Source organism: Aedes aegypti, chromosome 3 (genome assembly GCF_002204515.2).
Source record: "Aedes aegypti strain LVP_AGWG chromosome 3, AaegL5.0 Primary Assembly, whole genome shotgun sequence".
NCBI classification, from domain to species: Eukaryota; Metazoa; Arthropoda; class Insecta; order Diptera; family Culicidae; genus Aedes; species Aedes aegypti.
In genome coordinates this window covers 308,042,550-308,068,256 of record NC_035109.1, presented here as the reverse complement: position 1 = coordinate 308,068,256, position 25,707 = coordinate 308,042,550, and the positions used below count along the sequence as shown (strand labels likewise).

At 38.3% G+C, this 25,707-nt stretch overlaps 1 protein-coding gene across 6 annotated transcripts in view; it reads right to left on the bottom strand.

Annotated features, from left to right (window-relative positions):
• LOC5566316 (dnaJ homolog subfamily B member 6) overlaps window positions 1-25,707 on the bottom strand; it is a 435,678-nt gene that overhangs the window by 373,916 nt on the left and 36,055 nt on the right. For 3 of the 6 annotated variants that reach the window (XM_021851549.1, XM_021851548.1, XM_021851552.1), the window contains exon 1: window positions 3,651-3,996. The exons of 2 other annotated variants lie outside the window; for them this stretch is intronic. The gene's annotated coding sequence lies outside the window, so the exon portion shown is untranslated. Of the gene's footprint in view, window positions 1-3,650; window positions 3,997-25,707 lie in introns of those variants that run through there. One more of the 6 variants, XM_021851553.1, reaches the window with a different exon arrangement.

Sequence of the window (25,707 nt, the reverse complement as noted above, 5' to 3'; positions counted from 1 at the left end):
ATGTTGAACGGCTAAAAACCTCGCCTATTGTTGAACAGTCCATGTATTCCTTATGGCGTGTTCAACAACTAGCGAGCATTTTAACCGCTCAACAATTTCCCTATATAATACCAAAAACGTTTCGGAAAAATGGATAATTCAGGGAAACGGGGTATTCGAGAAACTGGTGTTCGGAGAAACGGCATTCGGAGAGAAGTACCACAACCCTGTGGCCTACTTATAGCCCATTTTAAGACTTTTTTAAGTATTCAATATTTAGTAATCATCACTTAGCGTTTGTATTAGAACCAGCATATATGATGCCATAAGCAGTTAAATTTGAAAAATATTTCTCGAAAAAGTATTCAAACAGACTTATCTCTGAAAAGTGTACAAATTTAAAATATCAAATCTTCATGTACTGAAGATAAAATTCTAAATATTCTATTCTCAACCTACTCGATTTTAGGTTTTCATTTTTCAAATTTCAGGATTTTCAAAACGATATAAATAAGACTTTCAAATTCTGAAAACTTATCACCGCATAGTAATAGTAAGAAAAAAGCGGCATTAGCTCGAGTCAAAACAAATCATAACTTGCGTCGAATTAAAAACAAAACACCATAAAAATATCGCAAATAATTGAACAAAACGGTGTATCAGTTTGTCATTTTTGTTTGGTTTTATTGGAAAATGAAGAATTTGAATATTTACTCCCAAGGTGGCCAAAATCGTTTCTGTAAAAGACGTTAAAATTGACAGAAATATCTTATCAAATGTTCCAATTTGACTAAAAACCTCTTACCTTGGAGATATTGGGATAACGTCTTTTTAACCCGACCGAACATTTTACGTCTAGTTCCCCTACTATCAGTTTTTCAACACATGGTGAACATTTCCGAAAAATAAACACTTCGGCGATAAAAACAAGGAAACTGCTTGCTTGGGCTTCCGAAGCGCACGGCCCAACAACACCGAAAAAATTAGTTAATTAGGCTAGTTAGGTGGTTGGGTAGGTAGAAAGTTCTTCTTCTTCTTCTTGGCAATAACGTCCCCACTGGGACAGAGCCTGCTTCACAGCGTAGTGTTCTTATGAGCACTTCCACAGTTCTTAGAGCTTTCTTTGCCAAAGTTGCCATTTTCGCATTCGTATATCGTGTGGCAGGTACGATTATACTCTATGCCACGGGAAGTAAAGGAAATTTCCATTACGAAAAGATCCTGGACCGACCGGGATTCGACCCCAGACACCTTCAGCATGGCTTTGCTTTGTAGCCGCGGACTCTAACCGCTCGGCTAAGGAAGGTAGTAAGTTAGTTAGTTAGTCAATCAGTTAACTATTAGTTAGTTAATTAGGTAGTTAGTTAATAAATTAGTAGTTAGTTAGGTAGTTAATAGTTAATTAGTTAGGTTTCGCGTTGTGCTGAGCAGTACGCTTCTGAAGCCCAAGCAAGCGGTTTCTTTGTTTTCACCGACGGAGTGAATTTTTTTCGGTTTTCGCGTTTTGCTGGGCAGTGCTAGTGACGAAATGGAAAGTGATTGTTAACTGCTCTATCAACGATGGATTGGTGAGCTCGTTTTATGCTTCTATTTCAAATGAGCTATATTTGTTAACATAGATCTTTTTGTGATGTCAGTCTTGATGCAACGGTTTTGTATTTATTAACGAACATTGATTAGTTCGTCCAGAAGTGTCGACATTTTCTTATTCATGTGTTTAGGTACGGATAAAAGGGCTATCTATTAAATTTATATGATGTAACTTGTGAATCCTCCCTACTGAAAGAGGCCTCTTTCTATAATAATCGTGAATATGCAGAGGATTATACGATCTCAAACAATAACGGGTATAATAAACATTCCTTTCTGCACCTAACGACCGTAACATTAAAACACAACACACATGTCTGTTTTTGTATTTACAAAATCTTTCAATGGTTCGTCACCATAGGTGTTGACATGTTATGTATTTAGTCTTCATCTATGTCAATAGATGACTTTCAATTGAAGTTACATAAATCGCATCACTTATCAAGGTGAATCCAGATTGTATAGCTTTTGCAACCTTTCCACTTCCCATGTCAACCATCAAGATGCAGAGGTATACTCGGTCTTTAGCAACAATGGATGGCACGCTAACATTCCTTCCCTTTCTCGATTACCGTAGGGACGTGGCCGGCGCCGTTATTGGCTCTGTAATGTTTGGAATTCTCTAAATTGTACACTGAAGATGGTAAGTTATTCCCAAGAATGTCCGTCCATTTGGCCGAATACCGTTTCACCGAACGCCATCTGGCCGAATGTCGTCTGGTTGAATTACGAACAAAAATAATCAAATTGCTACGCTGATGTGTGGGATCCATAATTTTTGCCCATCTGATCTGATCTGGACGTCATATTTGTTTTTATATAAGTGCTACGAGAGACTGTTCAAATCGATCCGTCAATTCAGGACGAAGTTTTGAACTCCACACATCGTGTAAAGACTTTAAGCTGATGATTGGTTCGTCTCTGGGTTACCAACGGTATGCTTCGGTTTAAAGTGTTTTTCAATCATTTTGTTTTGTGTTTTTTTTTTAACATAGGCTATTCTTTCGAGTGATTCTGGTTTCATTACTATGGGCAATAATATAATCATTGTAAGCCAAACAGTTTTTGAAGAAACGATTTTGATTGTTTTTAAATTAATTTTCTCAAAACCGTTTGTACGTACATTCGAAAAATTAATCGAGTAATTTTGTGTTTGTAAATTATATCGAACAATTCACTGAACTGACATATTTTCAGGTCCCACTTGCCCGGGTATTTAACCTAGGAAAAATTGTTGAAATTCATTTTTTCTCCGGGGTGAAACGAGAAGCTCAGCAGAAGAACGTTATTTTTACAAAAGTGCTCAATTTAGTTCAAATTTTGTGAGCCGCTTCATTATACAAAAATATTAGAACTCTAGTTTCTAGTTTCGGTATGGTGTTGTGCTACTTTTCCCCGAATAGCAAAACTCCCAATGTTTTTGGCACTCATAATTGTCCTAATTTCATACATTTCACGATGGTACATGAACGGGTCATCTGATATGCACACTTCTTAATTGGATTGGAGGTTCTTTCGACTTTCACCGTTCTCGATGACTTTGGCAATATGTAGTTAGTCAAGATTGACCAAATATCTCCTTCCTATGATTGTTTATCTTTCTCTCAAGTTACCACCCTGTCACTGAAGATAATTCTTGCATCTTTTTTCAACTGCATCACTTTTCTGGAAAACGGGTCATTCGGGAACTGGCGTTCAGGGAGGAAAATCAAATGTCAGCTTCCCAAGGTATAACTGTTTTGTTTCTTAACGAAAACACTTCCGGTTTGATGAAGTCTTTTATCTTTTGATATGTGAATATTCAAATCACTAACGAAAGAATTTCGTCGACTTAGTGCACCTTGTGGCCAGAAAATATAGTTGTAATAGTTTTCCCGCATATTTGGTCGATTATTGTTTTACAAACTTCAAGCTCGTTTAGCCTCATTTGGAGTTGAAGGATCGCTCAAACTTTAACAGCAGCTTCTGGAGGTCCAAATGTACAAATCACATTTTTGTAGTCTGTTTATTATGGGTCACCCTACCCCTACACACATGCATAGGCACATCGGCTGCCGTAACCAGCTGACGATAAAACTCACCCACGACAATCGATCGCAGCAATTATGCACCGCAGCACTGCCGTTCTTTCGTTGGAGGTGTGGCCGCGTTGGTTGGTCGGGGAACGAGAAGTTCGCGCGGGTTTACAATAAGGAAACGTCGACGTTCGACAGTTGTGGAAGGGTTAACCGTCTGCGTATGTATACACAGGTGATCCCTACACACTCTAAGAACACGAGGATCGAGGTGCAGACAAAAACCGACACGGATAATGAGTCCCCGGGGGAGACACACACGCAAAACGCGGAACGATAGCGATAACGTCGACGACGACAACGGGATGTCTTTACGGAGCAGTGTACTAAAATCAACTGACTACCCGTGCTCGCGTGGATCGATTCTCGCGGCTCGCAGCGCAGTTCGTGCTCAGTCGGAATCGTCGTTCGAGCGAGTTGTGAGCGGTGTGTGAGGCGATGTAGATATCGAACAGCATAAAAAACGGCGAGGCGCGAGAGAGTTAACACACGGCGGCATAAACGACGACGACGACGGTTATAAAGGCCTTGGTTCTGTTTAACTCGCTGGGTACGAGCGGGCAGTGTTTGGGTTTGAGTTGGAAGCCGACAGCACAGTATCGAATACTGATGCCCGAGCAAAGGGGTATAACCGAATACATAGCCAATTTGGTATACCCATGCAACGACTGCTAAACTAGAATAAAATTTTGCATGAAAAACATGTAAATATTATATTGCGTTACGTATACACTGCCCTTATTCGTATAACTGTCACATATAGAAATGAAATGCCATGGAACATGGGAAAATTATCTAATAGAGGCAGTACAGGATTTTAATTAAATTAACTTCAATTCTTCTATCACCTGAAATTAACAGAAAATGTAAACAGATCCAACCTTTTTGAACCAAGGGCCAATTCACAAAAAAATTGAGCGGCGGGCCAATTTTTATATGCACAAACATCCCGACCAGTGGATTTAAAAAAAAATTGTATCACAAAAATATCAAACTTTGGTAGTTTGGCTTCGAAACACTTGAACATTTCAAAGCATTCAATACAAATTTTTTATCTATGATTTCTAAACGTGTAATCAACATAAGGAAAAAAATATAAAGATTTTTATTTAATTTCCACGAAAAACAAGAATGTTTATCAAATGATCTGAAAGTGCCATTAATCATTCAAATCGTGAAAAAAAATACAGTTGACTCTCTATAACTCGATATTCAAGGGACCATCGACCTATACAATTATCGAGTTATAGAATATACCGACAAAAAAACCCAAAACCAAAATAACAAAATGCTGTATTTCCAAGCAATATTATTTTGATGATAGTATTTTAAAAACTATGATTTGAAAACTTTTTTCGAAATGCTCGAAAAATCACGTTAGTTTTACCAACATGTGTTTTGTTTTTCATGTTTTCAAACTTTTATTACAACTTGCGAGTGTTTATTCATCTCCAAATAAGAATTTTGTCCAAGTTTCTCCGAATACGGAGGATTTTAAAATAGATATCGAATTATGGAGGAAACTTTAACTCTCACGTGACATCGACTAGTGGAGATATCGAGTTATAGAAATATCGATTTATAGAGAGGTATGGAAATTTGAAGGGAGTAAACCAAAAATCAGGAGAAATTTCTCTTGAAATCCCTAGCAGCTCTGCTAGTCAAATTCCTTGAAAAATATCAGTTGCAAATATTGGGCAAATTTCTGAAATAATTTCAGTAGTAATTGTTGATGCAGTTCCAGGAGGCGATCAAGAAAGAGTTTCAGGTGGTTAAAGTAATTTCATGAAGAATACTCAACATAATTCTAAGAGGTCTAGAAATCAAATCAAATTCTTCGGGTTTACGGGTACTCTGCCCCTAGATTTATTCTACGAGGAATTCCTGTAAATGAAATACCTGGGAAAATAAATGAGAAAGCCCTAGATTTATATTTTTTTCATTCTTACAAGATTTTTTTTAGATTTTTATCAGATGGTGTCATAAAGAACTACTGGAAGTAATTCGAAAGAAAAACTTGAAAAAACCAGAACTTTCAAGAACACATTTTAAAAAGATTTCAATAAAAGTATCTTTACGCACATTACCATAATTTATAATAAGAATTACGTTTAAATAATGTCAAGCAATTTGTTCGTAGAAAATAATAAGTTTTTTTTAGAGTTTTCGCCAAAACTGATGGAAACAGGAATGTAAAATGTGCGCACCTTAATACGAGAAAAGATACCGGTCTGGTACATGCATCGGAAACCTGAACTTTACTTCTTTAAATCAGAGAGCATTATATGATTAGAAATCACATCGCTAAAAACTAACCATAGTTTCCTTAATTCAAAATTATTCTTAGTTCTGTAAGCAACAGGACAAACCATGATCTGTCCCTTTAAACTAGATTGCAGATATGTATTTGCTTCGATTACTGAATGCCGTCATGACAAACTATTTGGAATTTTTTTGTCCAAGATTCCAAATTCCGTCAAAAATAACTCCAGAAAAATTTTTATTCATTTTTGTGAGGAACCGCCAAACATTTTGCAAAAAATCTACAAAAATTTAGGCTTCTGTAATTTTTTAAGCAAAGTAACTATTACACCCTCTTTGTTTATGGGTGCCCGACCATTTGGCCGAACGCCGTTTGACCGAATGCAGTATGGTCGAACGGGTTGTTTGGCCGAATGCCGTTGGGCCGCATTACAAACAAAAAAATATCAAATTACTACAACATTTATGTGCAAGATTCTTAGGTGTTACCCAATAATTGATCAGGTAATTAATTGACTTTAATGATGTGACGGGACGTCATAATTGTTACTACGGACTGTTCATTTTATAAAGTGGACACTTTGTTTATGCTATATCTTTTTTATTTATTGATAAATCGTGATCGGTTTTCTGTGCATCGTTCAACTATTATTCTACGATTCTATGAAAATAAAAGATCTTAGAAAATGCTTTTGGTTGAAGAGCTAAATAGTTTTTCCAAAAACTAATAAGAAAAGCTGCTCGTCAAAGTTTAACATTATTTTTCGCAAATAAAAAAATCCTCATGTTTAAGAACAAATTGTATGTTTTCATCGTTCACTACTCTACTAAAGGTATAGCTTTAAAAAATCAATTATTTTCCACCATTCTCTAACATTAGGAAACTTTAGTGATTTATCCATTTATGGCCAAATTTGCTGATACACTATCCTTTCACTCCCAGCAAAAGAGAAAAGTAAAAAGCGTGTTCAAAACTAGTTTGGATTACTAAAGAAACTATATTTGTTTAAACTAGAGCTAAATCGTGAGCTTAAACCACAGTCTTAAGTATACATTTTACTCTTTATGATAGTTTTACTGAAAATACCAATACTTTTAAAATCATGTACGCATATTTATCGACCTACAGAAAATTTTAAACGGTTTTCTCCGAATATTTCAATTGGTATTCTCAAAATAACATATTATAAAAATAATATGTTGAAAACAAAATTGATTTTACTACAGCAGTGTTGCCAATTTTGATGATTGTCTTTGAAAGGTCTTCTTAAGGTGAAACAGTTTGGAATCAACTTCTAAGATTGCACTAAAACTTCAAAGGCACAAATCTTGCATAAAAAGCATCCCACAACAGTGTACTTTTTATTTTGGCTTTGTGCACTAGCAGAAAGCTTAAAATAAGGAGATCAGGAACGTTTGCCAACTATTTCTCCAGTTTTGTGCCTTTGAAATCGTGAGTAGGGGGAGAAGTCGGCCATTGTGCTGGCCATCTTTGCATTCCAAGATGTTTCACCTTAAAATAAAGCAATTGTGTTTCTCTTGTGACGTGGGGACTAAATAAATAACTCTATGAAAGCGTAAGTTATTTTTTCATATTAATACCATAATAGCACTTCCGTCAGGACGTACTTTAAACCAAACAATTCCACTCATATCAGTTCCCTTCAAATTTGAAATATTTTTCTCCAAAAAAGTATAGGGGAAAAATGATTGCATTTTATCTGTAAAATTATTGATCCAAAAATAACTTCATTTTTTATGCTTTCGAAGAACAAGCCTTTTTTGAAAATAAAAAATATAAATTGTCGAATTTTCCAGCCAATTTCTAAAAATCATTGATTTTGATTACCTCCAAAAATCGACAGCTCTAATCGTTGTTCCATATTTGTGTGAAATTTAATAATTTTGGAGAGTTTTTATTATCACAACAATGTACAATACTAGTCGAACGATGTACAGAAAACCGATTGAAATTTCATTGATAAAATAAAAAGATACAGCATGCACAAGGTGTCCACTTTATAAAATGAACAGTCCTTATATATGCTTCAAGAGAATGATAAAACTGACCCGTTAGTTTTGGACTAAGTTGTGGACTCCACTCATTGCATTGAGACTCAAAGCTCATGGTACGGTTTCAGTTTTTTAATGATTTAATTAAAAGTTTTTCCTTCTTTTAATCATAGGCTGTTCTTTCGAGTTATACTGGTTTCGTTACTATTGGCAATAATTTAGCTTATATTTTAATTTGGAATTTTGCCTTCTTTAAATCATCGGCAGTTCTTTGTAGTTATACTAATATAAAAATTGTTTGCATCGCACTTGCTTAAATTTTCATAAGAGATTTTTCCTTCTTTTGTTCATAGGCTTCTTCTTCTTCGTCTTGACATCAACGTCCCCACTGGGATATAGCCTGCTTCCAGCTGAGTGTTCTTATGAGCACTTCCACAGTTATTAAATGAGAGCTTTCTTTGCCAAATTTGCCATTTTCGCATTCGTATATCGTGTGGCAGGTACGATGATACTCTATGCCCAGGGAAGTCAAGGAAATTTCCGTTACGAAAAGATCCTGGACCGACCGGGAATCGAACCCAGACACCTTCAGCATGGCGTCGCTTTGTAGCCGCGGACTCTAACCACTCAGCCAAGGAAGGCCCCTGGTCATAGGCTGTTCTTTCTGTTTCTCCTCCAATATTAGGATTGTTCACATGTTACAATCCTACAGAGCTCTGCACCGTTGCTTGCGTATATGTAGCAGTAAACTGATTGACTCGGTGAACAATTACGTGGAAAAAGCTTACAGTTTCTCCCTTGTGAAAAGAAGAAGCCAAAACTCAAGGGATCGAAGCAATCCAGTCCTGCAGCAGGACTAATAAGTCGTGAACCGTTTTAGTTACTGTAAACACAATGTAAAAACTTCTGCTGGCAGCTGTTACCGCTAGCAGAAAAGCGAATATTTGCTTACATTTAGGATGTTCTTCTTTCAGCACTGACTGTTTGTTGAACTAACATCAAAGAGCCAATTATGTGTATATCAATGATGATTAACCTTCTTCAACAATAAGTTGATAGGTTCTTTAAAATTCAACTTCGAAACTCACTACAATAACATGCTAATTGTAACTCACTATTATTCACTATTTCGGCCAAACGGCATTCGGCCAAATGACCCGGAACCTTGTTTATGTGAGTCTTAGCACATTTGCATTATGATTAATTTTACATCAGCATGAATTCTTCTACAGTCTTCCAGAATTTACTTCAAGGAATCCTCCAGGGTGGTAAATGACTGGACAATGCGTACCATTGGTACTTCGCGTACCTGCAGGTATAAAATAGACCCCATTTGTGGTCCTTAGCCTCTTGTCCAGTAACTCCTATCCCTACCTCCCCGTGGTGCCGCCTGGGATACGAGTAACCGTAGGGAAGATCGGGTAACCAACCCTGGTGGAACCTTGGTCGTATGCTGACAGGGAAGGGGGGCTCCTCTCCTCTCTTCTGAGAGTGTAGCTTATCAGAGCGTCTGTTCTCCATGTTAGGGGCGGCTCAAAACAGCGTCCTAGTGCCAGCGTGGGACTCTAAACAGTGCTGTGCACGATGATCCTCCGGCGAGACAGGGGGTTGGTGCAGGCCTTACAAGCCAGCCGTAAAAATCATCAGTACAGGAAGCATACAATGTAAATTCGGACCGGAACAATCGGCATAGACCCAGGCATCGAAAACGGACTAACGATTGGAAACTCGGATCATGGAACTGTAAGTCTCTCAATTTCTTGGGAAGTACCCGCATTCTTTCCGAATTATTGAGGGTCCGCAAGTTCGACATCGTAGCGCTGCAGGAGGTTTGCTGGAAAGGGTCGACGGTACATACGTATAGGGATGGTTATACCATCTACCAGAGCTGCGGCAATAGACATGAGCTGGGCACAGCTTTTATCGTGATGGGTGAAATGCAGAGGCGCGTGATTGGGTGGTGGCCAATCGACAACAGAATGTGCAAGTTGAGGATCAAAGGCCGTTTCTTCAATATCAGCATAATCAACGTGCACAGCCCTCACCTAGCAAGTGACGATGACGATAAGGACGCTTTCTACGCGCAGCTGGAACGTGAATACGACGGCTGCCCAAGCCATGATGTCAAAATCGTTATCGGAGATCTCAACGCTCAGGTTGGCCAGGAGGAGGAATTTAGACCGATTATAGGGAAGTTCAGCGCACACCAGCTTACGAACGAAAACGGCCTTAGACTGATTGATTTCGCCGCCTCCAAAAACATGGCCATACGTAGTACCTACTTCCAGCACAGCCTTCCGTATCGGTACACCTGGAGATCACCCCAACAAACTGAATCGCAAATCGACCACGTTTTGATTGATGGAAGACACTTCTCGGACATTATCGACGTCAGAACTTATCGCGGCGCAAACATCGATTCGGACCACTACCGAGTGACGGTTAAAGTGCGCCAACGACACTCCGTTGTGAACAACATTCGGTACCGACGCCCGCCACGGTACAATCTGGAACGACTCAAGCTACCCGAAGTCGCAACTGATTATGCGCAAAGCCTTGAAGCAGCGTTGCCGGAAGAGGGAGAGCTCACCGAAGCCCCTCTTGAGGACTGCTGGAGTAGTCTCAAAGCAGCCATAAACAACGCAGCGGAAGGTGCCATTGGGTTCGTGGAAGCAAATCGACGGAACGGTTGGTTCGACGAGGAGTGTCAGACGGTTTTGGACGAGAAGAATGCAGCGCGGGCGATGATGCTGCAGCAAGGCACCCGTCAAAACGTGGAACGATACAAACCGAAGCGAAGACAGCAGACCCATCTATTCCGGGATAAAAAGCGCCGCCTGGAAGAGTTGGAGTGCGAAGAGATGGAGCAGCTGTATCGTTCTCAAGAAATACGTAAGTTCTACAAGAAACTGAATGCATCCCGCACAGGCTTTGTGCCGCGAGCCGAAATGTGCCGGGATAAGGATGGAGGTATCTTGACGGACGAACGTGAGGTGATTGAAAGGTGGAAGCAGCACTACGATGAACACCTAAACGGCGCAGAGCAGGAAGATCAAAACAGCAGGAGGAATGGCTTCATCAGTACGGCGGATGAGGGAGACGTGCCAACTCCCACAATAGGCGAAGTTAAGGATGCTATCAAACAGCTCAAGAACAACAAAGCAGCTGGAAAGGATGGTATTGGAGCGGAACTTATTAAAATGGGCCCGGACAGGTTGGCCACTTGTCTGCACAGATTGATAGCCAGGATCTGGGATACAGAACAGCTACCGGAGGAGTGGAAGGAGGGAATAATATACCCAATATACAAAAAGGGTGACAAGTTAGAATGTGAGAACTATCGAGCGATCACCATTCTTAATGCAGCCTATAAAGTGCTTTCCCAGATCATCTTCCGCCGTCTATCGCCACTGGCAAGCAGATTTGTGGGAAGTTATCAAGCCGGATTTGTGGACGGGCGATCAACGACAGACCAAATCTTTATGTTGCGGCAGATCCTCCAAAAGTGTCGCGAATATCAAGTACCTACGCACCACCTATTCATCGATTTCAAAGCGGCCTATGATACCATCGACCGCGAAGAGCTATGGAAGATTATGGACGAGAATGGTTTTCCCGGGAAACTGACTAGACTGATCAAAGCAACGATGGATAGTGTACAGTGCTGTGTGAAGATATCGGGTGCATTATCGGACCCGTTTGAAACACGCAAAGGACTTCGACAAGGCGATGGTCTTTCCTGCCTCCTGTTCAATATTGCGCTAGAAGGTGTTATGAAACGGGCGGGCTTCAACATGCGGGGCACGATCTTCAATAAATCCAGCCAGTTCATCTGTTTCGCTGTCGACGTGGACATTGTCGGAAGAACGTTCCAGGTGGTTGCTGAACAGTATACCAGGCTGAAACGTGAAGCAGATCGGGTTGGATTGAAGGTAAATACGTCGAAGACGAAATATCTGCTGGCTGGAGGAACCGAGCGCGATAGAGCTCGCATAGGCAGACGCGTGACGATCGACGGGGATGAGTTCGAGGTGGTAGACGAATTCGTCTACCTCGGATCATTGATAACGTCGGATAACAACTGCAGCAGAGAAATTCGAAGACGTATCATCGCCGGAAGTCGTGCTTACTATGGACTCCACAAGACCTTGCGGTCTGGTAAACTTCACTTCCGTACTAAGTGTACCATGTACAAGACGCTTATAAGACCGGTAGTCCTCTACGGGCATGAGACGTGGACAATGCTCGAAGAGGACCTGCAAGCGCTAGGAGTTTTTGAACGACGTGTGCTTAGGACGATCTTCGGCGGAGTATGTGAGAACGGCGTATGGAGGAGAAGAATGAACCACGAGCTTGCGCAACTCTACGGTGAACCCAGTATCACGAAAGTCGCCAAAGCTGGAAGGGTACGATGGGCGGGACACGTTGTGAGAATGCCGGACAACAATCCCGCAAAAATGGTGTTCAACTCAAATCCGGCCGGTACAAGACGAAGGGGAGCGCAACGAGCTAGGTGGTTTGACCAAGTGGAGCAGGATCTTGGAAGTGTGGGTCGATCGAGGAATTGGAGGTTAGCAGCCATGGACCGAGTTAGTTGGCGTAACATTGTGACGCAGGTCATGTCTTGAAGGACGTAGAGCCAGCAAAAGTAAAGTAAGTAATCCTCCACAAAGTCTTACAGAAATCTATCCAAGCATTTTCAAAAAAATACACAAGAGATTTCTTCTAATTTTATTATGAATAACTCCGATGATCCCTTATGAATTTTCGAGGAAAATGTTCAGCAATTCCAATTATTGCAGGCATTTTCCATGTTTTTTTTCGAAAATATTTTAACGTACATCTCATCAAAAATTGACCAAGGGATTTTTTTCTGTTCGGAACTTGAACGACTGCGACCAATATTTGATCTATTGTAGTATATCCCGTGTCCTTTGTTTAGTGCATGTCGTGTTACCTTATATTTTATTTTTTTACTTAACTCGTTTATTTGGCAGGCTGGGTGCCGTGAGCATAACAAAGCCGAATTCTTTCTTTTTTACTTTGTTTACCTTTTAAATATTGTATTTATTTTAAAAACTATGTTAGTTTGGGAAGTTTTAAGGTTAGTGAATATATTTGTACAACAGGAAAGGAAAGGATTTTTCAGGATTTCTTAAACTATTTAGATTACTATGTTGATGGGACAGGATGTCCAGATCTGTAACGAATCTAAACAAAAACGGTTTATACGACGAGAAGAGGACAATTTGCAGGGGAAAAATAAAGACAGGGAACGAGCGACAATCAAACTCGGTTATTGATACGCTTCAAAAACAGATAGATAAAATTCAGATATTCTAAATCGAAGCCCGCCAAATTTTTCCTGACAGGTTTCTGCTGTTTTCCTCGGATCCTTCGTGTTACCTTATCACTATTGAGAAGTGATAACGTATTCGGTTTTCTCACAGTTGTAATTTCTAACTTGATCGCGGGATAGGATTCTAATTGAAAGGTTCCACTATGTATACCCTTTGAAGAATGTGGTGGGAACACTCTCCATAGGCGCACCCCTTTGTCAGTCAAAATCTGATCCCTTGATAAAGCCAAGAAATTACAACGATATTATCCATGCATCAGAATCCTAGTCCTTACTTCTTCAAACTAGAGAACTACATAAATAAAAGATTAGAAAACAAATTGTTGTATTCGACTAATTTTTTTTCCTTGTCTCAAGATCATTCTCGGCAACTGGGAAGACCAAGACTTGTCACTTTCAACAAGGTTTAAAAATGTAACAAGGACTAAAAAATGTTCCTTTGATTACTATAATATCCCGTTCTCTTCGTTTGAAGCAGTCAGGACTAGGATTCACTGGTAGATCTTTACCCCATAACGCACCACGAAAAGGTGATCTACCCGCGTTATGGGGAGGGATACTCCGAAAACATCTTCAAAAATAGCAGGAGTTCGACAGTAACACTTAATCGTTCGGATGTAACGGCTACACAGTCTTTAAAGGCATAAACGAGGTTTATAACATGCCCAACGTTTCGAAACGGGGTTGATATCTTTTTCAGGGAGAAACTAATTGCCGTTTTTAGTATTAAGTTTTGTCTAACTGTAACTGTCTTGTAAAGTGGTTGTTGGTATATGACTTGAATGGTTTTTCTAAACTTATAATGGACTATCGATAACAAAAATCGTAATTTGCCGATAGTCCATTATTATAGAGAAACCATCCAAGTCATATACCAACAACCAATTTACAAGACAGTTACAGTTAGACAAAACTTAAGGCAAAAAAGGACAACATGATTTCTTCCTGAAGAAGACACCAACTTCGTGTCGAAACGTTGTAATTAAATCTTAAAACATCGGTACTAGCGATGCAATTCTATTCAAATTATATGGCAGGATCTGCAGAAAGAAATTAAAAAAACGTTTTTACAAATTAAAAAAATAAATAAAAAAAGTGTCACGATTGTACCCTGACTTAAACCTTTTCTGAAATTATCAAAAATATCAAATAAGCCGCAGATGCCGATTCCGGCGTTGAGAGAGGAAAATAAAATAAACAAATTGTTCGTGTTGACGTCGCAGAAATTGTAGCAGCAGAAGGCGGCGATCCAACAAAACTATTGGTCATATCTTCTACCAAATTGCACACTAGTATTTTGCGAAATTTTTGGAGAAAGTCTCTCGAGCAATCTTTGGAATCTATGTATGATTTATGATGTCATGTAGACCTTGAAGTCAAATGATGTAAACCTAAATAAATAAATAAATGAATTTTGTAAGAATCATTACATCCTACTAATTACACTAAGATTTCAAGGTTTTTCAATAAATTTAAATTTTATTAACGATTTCTCAACATCATTGCTCAGAAATTTTCATAATTTTGTAAAATCTATATAATCTATATCTATAAAATCTATTATTTCGATCAAAGTGCAATTCTTACTTGTTCAGATAAATCACGTAGTACATTGCATGTACAGTCAGTCTTTGCTATGCTATGCTTTTGTGTGAATACTTTGTTATTCCAGACTTCTCGGGTAGCTATTGTTCTCACTCTTCTCCATCGCCAATGACAGTAAACGCAAAGAGTTACGCTCCAGCTTGATTCGCGTGGTAATGGATTGCAAGCGGATGGTTGTTGGAGGCGGTTGAACAACACTCAGATCCCGCTCACTGTAGTGCGGATGGATACTACTCACTTGATATAGGGTCCAACCGAAAAAAAGAGAGAATCAATGGAAGGTTCGGCTGCATCTGGTGGCGTACAGCAGACGTAATGCTTACACACGGGGGAGTTTAACTCGCTAAAGTACCTACACGCACGGTTCTGTGCCTAATTGGAATCGTTTTAGTGGGATCCCATCAAATTTTCAGTGAGATCAGATTCTAAAGCTGAGCAGTAATTGTAATGAACTACTTTCAATGCCCGGATCTTTCCAGCATTGTTCGACCTCCCTAGACAAATACTCTCTGAACACTAAGTTGAGAAGCAAGCTCTATCCCAGAAGTGATGTAAGGACTGTTCATTTTATAAAGTGGACACCTTGTGCATGCTGTATCTTTCTTATTAATCAATGAAATTTCAATCGGTTTTTTGCACATCGTTCGACTAGTATTGTACAATGTTGTGATAATAAAAATTCTCCAAAATAATTAAATTTCACACGAATATGGAACAACGATTAGATCGGTCGATTTTTTGAGGTTATCAAAATCAATGATTGTAAGAAATTGGCTGGAAAATTCGATAATTTATATTTTCTATTTTCAAAAAAGGCTTGTTCTTCGAAAGCATCATCAATTAGAAGCCTGATGGAAAAAAAAAACAAGTTATTTTTGGAGCAACAATTTTACAGATATAATAAAATCAATTTTCCCGTAAATTTTTAAAGAAATTTTTTTTTAATTTTGATGGGAATTGATATGAGTAGAATTTTTTGTGTAAAAGTACGTCCTGACGGAAGTCCTAATATAGTATTAATATGAAAAATAACTTACGCCTTCATAGAGTTACTTAGTAAGTCCCCACGTCACATTCAAAGCACAACAGAAACACAATTGTTTTATTCTTAGAAGACCTATCAAAGTACATTGACAATCATCAAAATTGGCAACACTGCTGCATGCTGTAATAAAATCGATTTTATTTTCCACATATTATTTTCATAATAGGGGAACTTACGTATTCTCGGCAGCTTAAGCCGATGCCGTGCTTCTTTTTTAATTTTCTCGGACATCAGCAGACAAATTCCGTGTTTGTCTGTTCACATTTATGCGTTGCTCAATCCTCTATCGATTCACATCGACAGACTTGTCAAAATGCTTTTGGTAACGTTTTTACAACGCTGCGAACATCCCTTGTCAGTGTGACTATTGTCGGCAGCCTCAATCTCTTCGGCAACTTTCCCATAACAACTGCTGGTGAATCTCTTCGGCAGCTCCAAATTAGTCGCATTTTGAGGCGTGCTCATTTGAATTGATGACATCTCCGGCGATATCGTTTGTTTAGTCTCGGAAATCTCGCCAGCGGGATGCGGGCGGAACAAAGAATCATCTGAATGTTTCCACTGATGTGTTTTGACAGAAAAACACTGTACATTTGGCGTTTGAAATTTGATTGCCGATAATAGTCGAATGGTGCCGAAGCCGTAAGTCTCCCTATGTTATTCTGAGATTATCAATTGAAAAATTCGGAGAAAACTGTTTACAATTTGCTGTAGATCGATAAATATGCGTACATGATTTTAAAAGTATGAGACTTTTTAGTAAAACTACCATAAACAGTAAAATTTATACTTAAGACTGTAGTTTAATCTCACGATTTAGCTTTCGTTTATACTAATATAGTTTCTTTAGTAATCCAAACTAGTTTTGAACACGCTTTTTACTTTTCTCTTTTGCTGGGAGTGAAAGGATGGTGTATCAGCAAATTTGGCCATAAATGAGTAAATCACTAAAGTTACCTAATGTCATAGAATGGTGGAATATAATTTATATTTTTAAAGCTTTACCTTTAGTAGAATAGTAAAGGATACAAACATACAATTTGTTCATAAAAATAAGGATTTTTGTTTTGTGAAAAATAATGTTAAACTTTGACGGATAGCTTTTTTTAAGAGTAAAAACTATTTAGCTCTTCAACCAAAAGCATTTTCAAAGATTTTATATTTTCATAGCATTTTAGAATAATAGGTCAACGATACACAGAAAACCGATTACGATTTTATCAATAAATAAAAAAGATATAGCATAAACAAAGTGTCCACTTTATAAAATGAACAGTCCTTAATACCAAGAACCACATGCCTTGTCAACAATAGAGGATTGAGTATAGGCATAGTCTAAACTATAGATTTTCCCGGTTGTGTTACTTTTTTCCGTGTCGTATCCCTCCCGAACGCCAGTTCCCCGAATATCCCGTTTTCGTGAAAAGCCCACTTCCAAAAAAGTATTTGTCTCTCATTATTGTCATACCTTTATACATTTCAAGGTGATGAACAAACTGGTTGCCTGATATGCACCCTTCTTTCTTTGATTGGAGGTTCTTGATATTTTCGCCATCCTGAGCATTTTTGGCAACATGTGTTTAGTCGAGAATGACCAAATACCTCCTTCTTTCTATTAGTAATCGTTCTTCCTTAGTCACCATCCTGTCACTAAAGACTATTATTGTACCTCTTTAATCTGTGCCACTTTTCGGAGAAACAGGTCATAAAGGGAAAAGGGCCATTCGGGGTACTAGCGTTCTGGGAAACGACATTCGGGGAAAAGTAGCACAATCAATTTTGTCAGGGGTGCACTACTGAATGTATCTAGTAGGTATCCACATTCTAAACCATAGGTAGCTCAAACGTTAACAAAGTTTGCTCTTTCACTGTTGTGACCACAAGACTAAGAAAGAAATACGATTTTAAATTTATTCATTGAGATCAACTTCATTAGTTAGTCATTACTTGGCCTAAAGTATTTTTATCAGTCCTGTTCCATATCTATTTTTGCTACAAATAATAAATTGATATAAGTGAAAATAATGTAAAATAATGCTGTAGTTTTTAAATGAAATTTAGGACCTGTCAAAATTGTGAAATAAAAATTCCCGAAATTCCCTGGAAATTACAATTATATGGTCTTACTGGTTTGTCCGTAACTGTATCCATTTTCTTTATCATATACGAAAGGGCAGCTCTCGAAAATGAGATGTTGTTATATCACACCAACAAACGATCGTAAATTATAAATTAATCGTGCTGTCAAGTTATAAGTGGCCATCCATACAATCTCCCTTCCTCTATCATTTGCCCAGTTGAGACGACATAAAAAAGGAACCACCGTGAAAATAAAGCCAAAATTAGATACTCATGCAAAAACAGCTTAATATTTCCACCGTCATAATACCACCGAGTGCCCAGCTAAATCATTTCATCTGCCCAAACATTTCCATAGCCTCTTTCTGCGCATAAAAAAGTGTACTCGTACCGTTCGGTCTCCACCTTCATCGCCACCAAAGTCGGAAGAGTTTATTCCCCTCTGACCGCGTGCGAGCTGCCCAGAGGGCTGAAGAGTGTTTTTAGTTTTTTTTGTGCCGTGCCGTCGTTTATTTATTCACCTTAACGAGTCCCGCCGCGGTTGTTGTTGTCCATTTGCTCTGTGGCCCACAGAGGTTCGGTTTCCTGAAAAAAGACGTGAAAAACCCCAGTTCAGGAACAATTTCTGGAGGAATCTCGACTACCTGAGTGTGAATCCCTGTAGACATTTTCTTGCAGGATTACCCGAAATATTTTTTTGGAGAAACCCTGTTTGGAGGAGTTGCAAAAGGTATCTAACTATTTCTGAAGCCCTATCGGAGTCGATCGAAAGTTCTTCCTGAAAGAATCTCTGGTGAAATTACTAGTGGAATCTTCAAAGAAATTACAAATCATTCCGGAACAGTTTCTAGAAAAAAAATTGTAGGTATTTCGGGAGGAATTTCTGAAGCAATCTCTGAAGGTTTTCCTCCATTACATCTCGGCCTTTAATGCATATTGTGTAACATTTTACTCATGCATTGGGTTGAATCTAACGAATCATTAGAGAATTTTTTTTTCCCCTAAGTCTTTAGCCCGACTTAGGGAAAAAAAAAACAATGTTTTAAGTTGAGTAACATGAAAGGTTTGAAAAACAACAATTTTGGTAAATGTTTGTTCTATGAAAATAAAAAAATCATGACTATGTCTATAATAGGATCTCCACCCTCTAACCCAGGGTTACATTCTTAAACAATTGAGAGTATCTCTCACTTATCGCTCTCTGTGACAATCATGAGAGATTGTTTAGCGTCTACTGTTACAGCCCTGATCATATCGAAGGGATAACAGTGCATGATAAATCCCATCTAAACAAGATCCAAACCTAGAGGACACTATTGCTATCAGATGTTTGGGAATTGTTTATAATGTGAGTAGAATAAAACACCTACCTTCAATGGTAAATAAGCAAGAAAATGGGTTTTATCACCGCTCTCTCTTTGGGGCTCTTCTTCGCTGCTGCTATTTATCAAGCTTGATACAACCTGCGAAACATTACCGATCATGGACCGATATAGATGCGAAGTTTTTCTTCGCTTGCTTTGATCGTGCTTTGAAATCAATTGAGAACGAATTCTGCAATGCCTGCTTCTAACAAATCCCTCAAAACTTGTTATGATCATCATGAAATTTGTAAAATATTAAGCGTACTTTTTCTCATTTTTTTCAATCTGAACCACTGTGCGTCCCCATCGTCGCAACCGCGAAAGAAAGCTCCACCACGCGATAGCAACGGGGGCGTACAAAAGTGTGCCCTCTTCTAATGTGCGCAACCGGAGCGGACCATTCAAATATATGACCGCAGCAAAGCTTCGCCGCCGCATGCTCCGGAAAGCGACAGGGCTTTTCCTCATATCTACATGAGTGAGTACATGACCTGACCACGGCAGGTACCTCTACGCTGCACGTATCTCCTTCAAGTCGACTATGGAGTGTATTATAGCTCGCGGGTGGATACGCGGAAAAAGATAGAGCACCGGAATTTAAACAATTAGAGAAATTACTGTCTATGGGGTGGCGGTTCGTTTACTAGCGTAGGTTTCCGAGCATAGTGCAGTTAAGTTTTATGGTACGTGCCCCTATGCAGCTGCACAATCGTAGTCACCAATTAAGGAAGTTTGCTCTAAAAGCAGTGACATTTAGGTAAATTATGGGTATTTTAAATAATAGTCGTGTTAGAATGATATATAGTCATTTGGATAGAAATAATGTATCGGTCGTAATAAGGGTACGGTGTAAATTGGTGAGCTTTTTCCATGATAATATTTCAATCTTAAGAAAGCAGCTGGTCTCGTTATTGTTTAACAAAAGTTCCAAAATGTTTCTATTTAGGATGATAAGCTGTTCATCATATAGGGCTCTACACTGTTTTGAATTTGAATGGGATTTGCACTTGTTGCCTACTAATGAAAGAGAAATATTTTTGTGCATAGACCTATAGTCATGGATGAAACAACCGGGAGTGTCAGGAGTACCGTGCATCCCTTAAAATTGTGAGAAAAGGTTATAGATTATTGAAACCTAATATAAGGTGGTGTAATTGTTTTATCCGTAACAGTATAGGATACATTGGGTTGATTTGATTTAACGATTTATGGACAAAGGTCGAAAGGACAAACAAATATTTGAAAAATGAAAAATAAAAGATTGAAAACGATTTGCTTAGAATTTTCATCCATTCTTAGATTCATCTTCACCTTAAAATAAAAAAGTTAGCGTATACGTCACTCTTGTGATCACTGTATTTTTATTACACTTTGTAGTACTGAGAGTTCTGAACATATTCTCAGAAGCAACTATGGCTCTAAAATAAAAAATCAAGACGAAATTATCATGTCCGCCTAATTTTTCTTAATGGACCAGTGTGCCTTTAATTGTCCAAAAATGTTTCAAAAATCACATTTTATGCATTTTAAACAAATCATTCTAAAAAAAATTAGGGGAAGACGGGGTAAGAGCGCCTGCCGGGGTAAGACTGACCACCTTCAGTTTGGCATGAAAATGGCGATTTTCTTGAAATTTCGCCAAGCACTTTGCATAAACTCAAGATTGTTTACATTCAGAAGCATTTAGGGTGATATTTACATTAAATTTTTCATAACAAATATCAAAACAAAGTTTCTGCTCGTCAATATTGAATTTGATCTGAATTTAAAGGATGCTCACATAAGGATTTCGGAAGAGATTTTTTTTTTTGCAAAAGCATAATAAATTACCCGTCCAAGCTTTAACAGAAATGTGAAATATGCTTCAGTGAGGTGAAATGTGAATTGTAAACATTTAGCTTTGAAATAAGGCCCTAATTGCGCAAGCGGAGTAAAACCGACCACTGTTGATGGCGTAAGACCGCCAACCCCAAATTATACCAAATAAAATGTCTAAACCAGTTTAAGGTGATTATAAACCCAAGCCAAACTTCGAATTTTCAAGAGCACAAGACTGGAGAATCTGACAACAGTTCGCGTTGAAAATCAATCAAATTACTTGTTTGCTGGTGGTGACCAATGGGATACATTTTCAACGCGGAATGCTGTTTGGTTCTTAAGTCTTGTGCTCTTGAAAATTTGAGGTGTGGCTTCGTTCTATAATCACCTTAAAAGTTGTAACTACATTACTATTTAAGTAAAATGAAATCAATTTTGTTAAAAATATAAGCCAGATCCGCATTTTTTTTAAATATGGGTGTCTCAAACTGATGATACGTATATATTTAAGTTTTTTTTTAATTAAATGATTCAATATCAACGTTTATCAATGTAGAATTTATAAAGCTTTATACTTTTTAGGATCACGGGGACCTGATATATTTAATTCGAAAAATTGTGTAAGAAAATCGTGATGGTCACTTTTACAAGATGGGTTGACGGTTTTACCCCGTCGCTAAAAATAATTGTAAAAAATTTTCAAGCTTCAAGAAATAAATATTTTTTTACAAATACAACACCTGTGATATTTTTTGATCATGCCGAAGGATTCAAAAAACACAATTCTGCATCGAAAAAGGATTTATTGATTCTTGATTTTGACATATGAATTAAATTGCTTAGGCGGAACAAGCATCTCGAATGTAGTTATTTTGTTTTCGATACAGTCCTTAGCTACATGGAACATATGCCATTATTTGGCATAAAAACGTTGTGATGGTCCTGATTAGTTTCCTATACGCTTCAACTTAATACTCTTAGTTGACTATTTTTTTTAGCATCTACCAAATTTGGCATGAAGACAGTCGGCATGAAATATCAAAAATCCTCTTAAATTCATCAGTTCATTGTCCCGACCAAACTTCTTTCGTTGCATAAAAAGTGAAACACATATTAGAAGAATGGCACTTCACCAGAGAAAACATCAACAAAGTTTGTTTTGGTCAAACAGCTTAAACCATACAAACTGGTTTATGTTTCCTCTGTTTGGTTTCGGAAACAATCATATTTGTATTTTGGAAGTACACTTTGTGTCTCAGCCCCACGGCGAACACTAGTAAATGATGCTCTCTGGTCCATCTGTACGTACATTCCACCATCCCAACCTGAGTTGTTCCTGGCTGCGGCATACATATGTACATGATATGTGGCATTACATCCAGTCACTATCAGTTTCACTTTTTCCTCTCGAGCAGCATAAAACGTGCGCTGATTTATTTCATATTTCGATTCGTCCGGTTTTTGTCTTTTTGAACCGCACCGACCGACAACGACATCGCACAGTGGCCAAGCCTGGTCAATAGTTACGTTCTAATCACATGTTAAAATTTGTGTTCATAGATTTCTGTAACAATGAGAGAAGATTCTCTATACTTTAAGACCGTTTAATTTTGCTTTCGAGTTTTGGCAGCATTTTAAAGCATAGCATGCTAATGGATACTCCGCGAGTGATCAAAAGTGATTATAATTGCATTTCGATTCAAATGAGTAAGGAATGGGACTTTTCGCTTACTCTCGAAGTGCACATTTTAGCAGCGCTCATATTGGTGATCAATAACAGCGCCGATCTAGTCCTTACAGTCAATTGGGATGGGGAAGGAATGTTAGTTGCTTCTAGAGACGGAGAATACCTCTGCATCTCCACAATCACCACTAGGATGTTAATTGGTGAGGGAGAAAAAACACACAATTTCAAATCCGTTTGAGACGCATTTTAAGTTTCGTCCAACCTTTGTACGAAGGTACCCACTGAGCATCGGACGACGACGACTTTCGTCCGATGGATGATGAATCGTTGAAGTATGAATGATTTATTGCTTTCGAAGTGGGGTGTGAATTAACGCGTGCTATTGTTTATGTTCGTAGCTATGCCCTGCGCTTTTCTCTTATTTTTTTTTTATTTGAGGGGATGCTGCGAAGGAACACCGTTAGAAAATGTTTGTTTTAGTAAATTAACGTGTCGCCCGCTGTAGCTGCTGCCTGGAACAGCTATGGGCGGGATTAACATTTCGTAATTCGATAGCATGCATAATTTAATCTGCCGGTTTGTGTTTTGAACGGTTCCGTTCATGTTCGGAGATTTTTATCGTTTGTTATTGGCGAAGCGAGGTCGCGCATGGTCGGGATAATCAGATTTAGTTTTGAGCTGGTACGTAACGGAAGGTGAAATGAAAAAAAGATGTATATCTACAAACTTATGTTATTATCCGTTTAACTTTTCGGCTTTGATTAATTCATAGGCTACGTGGCTGATACGAAAATTTCATGTTTCTCGTATTTGAGCATAATTCAATATTTTATCATGATATTTTGAGGCCTACGTCACTATTTGAGTGTAAAAAAGTATAGATTGGAGCATTCTGGACAAAATTATCCCAGATCATCACGGTCAGGTAGGATCAAAATCACATGATTTTTTTTTCAGTACTGTTTTATTATGTGGAAACGAAATGTATTTGTACAAGGTATTAGTGTTCGATCTTTAGAAGGCGAGTAGTGTTTAATACTTTGATCGCGCCACTTGCTTCTTCGGGTGGTGAGCAATGCAATCAGGATCAGTATATAAATTGTCGAATTGAGCTCATCCTCCTATACTCCCTACTAACACAAACTTCCTTTCCCGTAACGTCTATGAAGGTAGTTTGGGTTCTCTGTATCTTCTTAAGTAAATGTTGAACTAACATTCCTTCCCTTCCCCCACGTCGAATGCCAAAACGGCGGAAAAGAGAATTGGAAGGAAACGATTTTTTTTTTGAAAGAATGATTCTCTTTCGAAATAATAAATAATTCGAAGTTTTGTCCTTTCGAAGCTTTTGGATTCGACATTTTGGCATTAGACATTTTGTCCTACGACATTTTGTCCCTAAACCGGTGGTCCTCACAAACAAGTTTTTTTTTTCTCATTTAAAATCCTATACAAATATCAATCGTGAAGCGCACACCGTAGAGTAAACCAATCACACTTAAATTTAGCTCATTTATTTTAGATCACAAATGAATTAAGAAAAAAACTTGAAAAATGATTATTCTGCGTTCAATATTTGACTATAGGGTAGGTGTACCAGTTATAGACATAATGGTTCCCTATTTCGCTATACGTGATAATTTGATTATTTTCAAATTTTCAATCATTCTGTGTGTTTTAGTAGTTTGATATCAAATGAATCTTGATGTTTAAACATTCAAAAATTTTCAAAATGCGAATATTTTCGAGAAAACACATATGGCCAAATAGGGAACCTCTATAGCCATAACTGGTACAATTTCCCTAGTAGTCACAATTTTGACCGTCACTCCAACCACCAGAACAAGAGCACCTGGATCAAACGTCCATTCTCTCCGTTTACATGAGAGAAAGCGTGTAATAGCTCAGGGGCAGGTTCGCCAATTTCCACGGTTGCATGACGTGACGAGATGGCAGCTAGCCAGGCTTAACGTTACCACCACCGCTCTGGAACACATGGTCCACTTATAATCGAAAACTGCTACAGCGCAAAAATTCACCTCCCCCTTACCTTTGTCCGCTCTGATGCAGTTTAAAAATCCATGAAACCCGGTCGGAGGGAAAAGCCAAAGATCAGTTTCACGTACCGTCAAACGGGGTAACTTGCAATACTTTTTAACTTTAAAGCTTTATGGATGAACTTTATAATAAAATTTCTTTAAACAGAAACATGTATTTGTCTATAGCTAAAACACAAAACGACGAGAAAGAATATTCATATTTGCACTAAAATCTGTCATCAAATATCTTCTTCTTATTGGCATTACGTCCTCGCTGGGACAGAGCCTGCTTCTCAGCTTAGTGTTTAATGAGCACTTCCAAAGTTATTAACTGAGAGCTCTCGTTGCCAAAGTTACCATTTTAGCATTCGTATATCGTGTAGCAAGTACTGATGATACTCCTGCCACTATATATCTTAAGCCAATTAACGAACTACTATATCACAACAAATCAACTTAACATTTCAAAAACTTAAATTTTGTATCGCGTAGATCTGTTGCAAGTTACCCCGCTTGACGGTAACTATCTACCATACTGTACCGCCACTGCCCTTATAAATACCGCTGAAGGCTTGGCAAAAATTAATCGCTCTCTGTTAATTTCTCCATGCTCCGGTGAAGATTGCAACGGTGAAAAATATATTGATATCAAATGTGAGCTACTTATTTTGGCCGTGTTCCGAAACCGCCCACCGAATGTTTTCGGTTCCCCGTCCGGCTTTCCGTAGGCCATTAGCTGTTTGTTCTCTCTAATTGGTTCTGGTTTCGTGAATTAATAGGAATTGGTAGTTTGGT